The sequence below is a fragment of the Miscanthus floridulus genome, chromosome 10, assembly GCF_019320115.1.
Source record: "Miscanthus floridulus cultivar M001 chromosome 10, ASM1932011v1, whole genome shotgun sequence".
NCBI classification, from domain to species: domain Eukaryota; kingdom Viridiplantae; phylum Streptophyta; class Magnoliopsida; order Poales; family Poaceae; genus Miscanthus; species Miscanthus floridulus.
In genome coordinates, this window is record NC_089589.1 from 50733600 (window position 1) to 50739755 (window position 6156).

At 47.0% G+C, this 6156-nt stretch overlaps 1 pseudogene; it reads left to right on the forward strand.

The window, feature by feature from the left end:
- The first annotated feature begins 641 nt into the window (after nucleotides 1-641).
- Nucleotides 642-3578, forward strand: LOC136488611 (coniferyl alcohol acyltransferase-like; annotated as a pseudogene).
- Nucleotides 3579-6156: the final 2578 nt, after the last annotated feature.

The following is a 6156-nucleotide window of genomic DNA, read 5'->3' on the forward strand; positions in this document are numbered from 1 at the left end:
GCCTGTTCCTGAGGCCTCATGACAAGCTATACTATGGTATGCATCATTGATGACACCACAACTGTTTCATTGGAGCTTTTCCACAATAATACTTCAACTGTGAGTGTTAGCAACTACTGTGGATTTCACTACATATCTCGTCAAAACTTAACATTTGTACCTACAACTATTTGAGAGTACTTGTTCTTTCTTACTTAGCATGAGGCCTATGATACTTTGCAAAAATTACAAGACATTCTTAACTCCATTCCAGTGATCTATATCTGGACTGGACTTCTGCCAAAATATCCCGGATACGTAAGCTACGTCAGGGTAAGTTCTTACTTGTACATTCATTAAGCTTTCAATAGCTGAAGCATATGGAACCATGTTCATTTAATCGATCTCATATCGGTTCTTGGAACACTGAAAGTTCTCAAATCTATTACCCTTGACTATAGGAGTAGACGTAGGTTTACTCGCCTGTTCCTGAGGTGGGAGGAAGCTGCCGAGAAGCTATCTGTCACTGTTCAGGAGATCATGTCTGTCGCCGTTCAGGGAGATCCCGTTTGCTACTCGGCAGCGTTAGCGCGCCTCGATCCTGACCTCGCCATAGATCTCCGCCGCCATAGAGGTGGTTCCAGCGCTCCTCGTCTCCCGGCATGGATCTGGTGGAGCCCATCACGGATCTGACGGTCAACATCGAGATCCACGCGAGAACGACGACACGGCGAGGCAGATAGGAGAGGAGAGGAGGGAAGAGGCGACGGCGGCTAGGGTTTTGGCAAGCCGCTCCCGCGAGGTAGAGAGGGGAGGAAGAGGAACGAGAAGAGTCGACGAGGAGTCAGGAACGAGGCTGTTGGAATGAATCAGGACTGTGGGTTAGTTTCTAAAAATATAGAGGGTTTTTTTTGCAAAATATAGAGTGTCAGCATGCCAATGAGCGACCATTGCTTGGGGAACGATTCATGGGTCGGTGCGCATGACTGCTGCCTCTCCGTGCCTGAGTAACAAAGGATAATAAGGCTCAAATGGTCGTTCTTCTATGACTGTATCAACTATGGTGTTTTGAAAAACGCCTCCAATGCTACATGTTTTTAAGGTGTTTTGAAAAACGCCTCCAATGCTATAGATAATTAAAGGTGTTTTTTATATTTGTCTCTACAAAAGTGGTTTTAAAAGGCCTTTTTGTAAGAATGCCTTTAAGTAAAAGAAAATTAATGCAAATTTATAAAAATGCCTTTAACAAAACGCCTTTAATTAAGAGACGTGTTGTAGTGTTACAAATTTTATTATCGTCTAGGTAACTAGAAAATTTGAGCTTATTTACAAAAGATTGTTTTTTCCCATAAAAATGCATGCGACGATAACCTAATTGTTCCAACTCCCTTCATTGTAAATTGTAAGTTATTCTTTTTTAGCTGTTACGCAGTTTTTGTTATGCATCTAGTTATATGCTTACAATTTATTTAGAACAAATTTAGTACTATATATATAAACTGGTTATAACACAGTTAACATAAACTTAACAAAGAGATTTGCGGTTATCTGAGTTACAATTTGACTTCATGATATGAAAGGATATGGATGGATACCTTCACAACTTTGTGTAATCTTGTTTATTCTCTTTGTTTCCTTCTTTATCTCATGATCTGCTACTGTTGTACTTCATCTCACTTTTTAGTTACTAGCAAAAATGTCCATGCGTTGCAACGGGTCATTATTTTCACTCTTATTAAGTAGTTGACACCTTTCTCCATCTTTGAATCTGTAAATAATAATACGCATCCACCCCCTCAACCACAATAAGTATTGACACCCTTAAAGCATCTTACAATCACACGGGTTAGTCGTCCATCTTCACAAGAATAGTCGTGCATAGGCTACGGGTGGTTTTCCATTGCACGCGCTAGCGGCGTCATCGACGGCGGTTCAATGTTTGTTGATTTTCTTAGTCGTACAACAAATATGCCTCTCTTTATGCACGGTCGCACTGAGTGAGACTAAGTTTGTTTTTATCACAAAAGTTAATGTCGTATGTGAACCCTTATAGAGGATTATAGAAATAGAGTTATTTAGACTGGATTAGATAACAAAGTGCTTATGATTTCAATCCACGGTTTGATTAGCTAGACCATCGGCTGATCTCAGTTCTAAAAGAATAGGTATTACTGTCTAATGATTTCAATCCACGGTTTGATTAGCTAGACCATCGGCTCATCTCAGTTCTAAAAGAATAGGTATTATTGTCTGACTAAAACTACATCGACAACTTGATGGTAGAAATCTAGTTTTTTTTTTGGCAAAAGTAAATGGTTCAAAAACATGTAATGTTGTATTTATTATTTGTTTTAACTTTTATAATAAAAAAACCCTGGATCAGAGATACACGAACTGGAAGGAAAAGAAAACGGGCTATGGTAGAGAAAAAGAGAAACAAAAGCAGGAGCTGGCGGGAAAAAAAAAACGGAAAAAAAAAACACGTACATGAAAGGAAAGAGAAACAGAATTGCGGACCAAAACCACGGACGAAAAAGGAAAATAAAAACGGAGTTATCGACGAGAACACGAAAACAAAAATTAAAACGGAATTCTGGACGAGAGCACGGTGAGATGGAGAAAAAGGAACGAAGCCAAGTAGAATCGGATTTGTGAAAAAGAAATAAGAGGGCTAGATGAAAAAATAGGAATGAAATTTTGACTTGTTGCAATGATAAAACCTAATGTATGTTAGAATCGGACTTCGTATATCACTACACGCAAGTTGTTGTACCTGGTAGCTTGTCTCGTGAGTCTGGGTCACGTATATGAGATATAGACCTAATATATCTTGGAATCATATTCCGTATCGATCACGGCTAGACGTGAACTATTCGAACTCATACGAAAAAACTCTCTATTATTTGGTAGTTAAGAGGAGACGGACCAAAAAATAGGTGGAGAGAAATTTTACCTCTTTAATATTAAGTATAGATTAATAAATCCCAGCATAGGGCAACCCCTCCCGTTTCATTCGGAAAAAGAAGATATGGATGGATACATGAACTTGATACGTAATACTGAGTTACTGACGTCAACATTCATCACTGCTACCGATGCACGCAGGTGACCAAGTTCAGGTGCGGCGGCGCCGTCGTTGGCTGCACCTTCGACCATCGCGTCTGCGACGCATACTCATTCAACATGTTCCTGGTCGCGTGGGCCGCAGCCGCCCGGGGCAGCCCGCGCCACCGGACCCGTCCTTCCACCGGTCGCTCCTGGCGCCGCGTCAACCAGCGCCACCGTGCACCGGCACCACCCTCGCGGACCGCCTCTACCACGCCATCAGCCGCGCGCCGGCTCTACCAGACACAGCGACCACCAACCGTATCTACCACGTGGCCGCCGCCGACGTCGCGGCGCTGCATGCCAGGGCGGGGCCCGGGCGCACGAAGCTGGAGGCGTTCACGGCGCACCTGTGGAGGCTCCACGCCAGGGCGGCGGCGCGCCAGCGGTCGTCGTGCTCCATGGGCGTGGTCGTGGACGGGCGCGCTCGCCTCCGCTGCGACGACGACGACGACGGCGCTGCCATGATGGAGCCTACTTCGGCAACGTGCTGAGCATCCCCTACAGCGAGATCGGCACCGACGCTCTGCGGCGCGACGACATCATCATGTCCCTCGCCGACGTGGCGGGCGACGTGCACCGGTGGGTGGCGGAGGCCGCGACCGGCGAGCACTTCCGCGAGCTTGTGGACTGGGTGGAGGACCACCGGCCGGAGCCCATGGTGGCGAGGGTGTATGTGAGCTGGGGAACGCTAGGCTAGGAGGAAAAACGAATCCAAGGAATTGAAGAACAGAAACGAGGAACAGAGCGAAATAACGATAAGTGCGTATAATACTGAGGAGTGCTTAGGAAAAATAAGGGGAATTTCTGTTACAGATTTCTCAAGCTCTCTGTCGCCGGCTAGGACTTTATACTATCTACGCCTCCCACTCGGAGCCAGCGAACTTGTTGTTGGGCCGTCCTACATGGACCGGTCTGGCCTGCTCTCTTGGAGGCCCGCTTGGGATCCTTCCTGGTGCCGTGCCATCTTTCGGGGACCCGTTCAAAGAAGCAGAGGTAGCAGTGCTGACAATCCCTCCTCCTTTGCAGCCGGTATGACCCCAGGCCGGCGCTCTTGGAAAACACTGCTTCAAGGATTCCAACGTCTCCCAGGTGGCCAGCGACGGTGGCATTTGGGACCACTGTACGAGTACCTCCTCCACCGGTGAGTCTCCCGGAGTCCAGCGGTGATCAAGTATCTGCTGGGGCACCTGAAACTGGGCAAGATCATCAGACACCGGCAACTTACCATGAGAAGCCTTCAGCTGTGATACATGGAATACGAGGTGTATGGATGAGGGAGAAGGAAGAGCCAGCTTGTAAGCTGCTGCACCGACACGCTCCAGGATCTTGTAAGGGCCAAAGAACCGAAATGAAAGCTTCTGATGATCACAGTGTGCAAGTGAAGACTGCACGTAAGGCTGGAGCTTCAAGAAGACCCAATCACCAACAGCAAAGGAGTGTTCAGAACGGTGCTTATCTGCCTGGTGCTTCATGCGGTTTTGAGCCTGGCTGAGGTGTTGCTGAATCACTGAAGTCATCGGAGCCCGGTCATCGAGCCAAGTATTGAGGTCGCAACAGGCGTTGCAGTAGGAGGAAGAATGCCAAAATGCCAGCGAGGAAAACCATACAATACTTCAAACGGAGATTGACCTAAGGAGGAATGGTAAGAAGAGCTGTACCAGAACTCAGCGAGGGCGATCCATTGAATCCACTTGGAGGGACAGGCGTGGGCGAAGGAGCATAAGTATGTTTCAAGACACTGATTAACGCACTCCGTTTGTCCGTCCGTCTACGGGTGATAAGCAGAACTCATTCGCAGAGATGTGCCCGAAATGCTGAAAAGAGTCTTCCAGAAGGCACCAGTAAAGATGCAGTCACGATCCGATATGATTGCTAGAGGCATTCCATGAAGCCGGTAGATATTATCCATGAAGAGGCAAGCCACCGTAGCTGCCGTTAACGGGTGACGTAAAGGAATAAAGTGAGCAAATTTCGACAGCTTGTCAACCACCACCAGGAGAGCATTGGCTAAGCCGGATGGTGGAAGTCCTTCCACGAAGTCCATGCTGATGACTTCCCAGGTTGCCGAACGAATTGGGAGGGGTTGAAGCAATCCTGGAGAACGAGAGCGGTCAGGCTTGGCGCGCTGACAGATATCACAAGCTCTGATGAATTGTGTTGTGGCCGCATGCATGCCAGGCCAAAAAAATAGCTGTCTCAACTTCTGGTAAGTGATATTCCAGAGTGACTGCCGAGAGGGCTGGAATGCATAGCTGCCAGCACTTGAGTTTGTAATTGCTCACTGTGTCCCAACCATATACGCCCCTTGTAGCGGATGACTCCATTGCTGAGCGAATAGTGTGGTAATGCATCCGGATTAAATGCCAGCTTAGACAAAATCTCCTGAGCCAGTGGACTGTCAGAGTAAGAATTGGCAATGTCGGACAGCCACTGTGGCAAAGAAGAAGAAACTATCAATTGTAATTCTTCAGTATCTCGGCGCGAGAGTGCATCAGCGACTATATTATTCAAGCCCTTTTGATACACAATCTTGTAACTCAATCCCAACAGCTGGTAAAAACTTTCTGTTGCCATACTATATTCAGGCGCTGCTCATTGAGGTGGGTGAGACTCCTGTGGTCAGTGTGAATGAAGAATTCCCCTTGGATGAGATAATGATGCCAATGCTCGATTGCAAGGAGGATTACGAGGTACTCCTTCTCATAAGCTGATAATCCACGGTTACGAGGGCATAATGCCTTACTGATGACTGTGATTGGATGCCCATCCTGGTGAAGCACGGTGCTAATACCAATCCCACTTGCATCGGTGTCGATGTGAAAGGTCCGCTGAAAGTCAGGGAGCGCCAGTACTGGAGTAGTGCTCAATGCAGTCTGAAGAGCAGTGAAAGCCGCTTGCTATGAAGATGTCCAAATGAAGGGTGCATCCTTCTTGAGAAGCTTAGTCAGAGGCTGTGCTATAATTCCAAAATGCCGAACGAATTTGTGGTAGTAACCCGCAAGTCCCAAGAATCCACGAAGGGCGCACACGGTGGTAGGTCTTGGCCAGTCCATAATAGCCGACACTTTG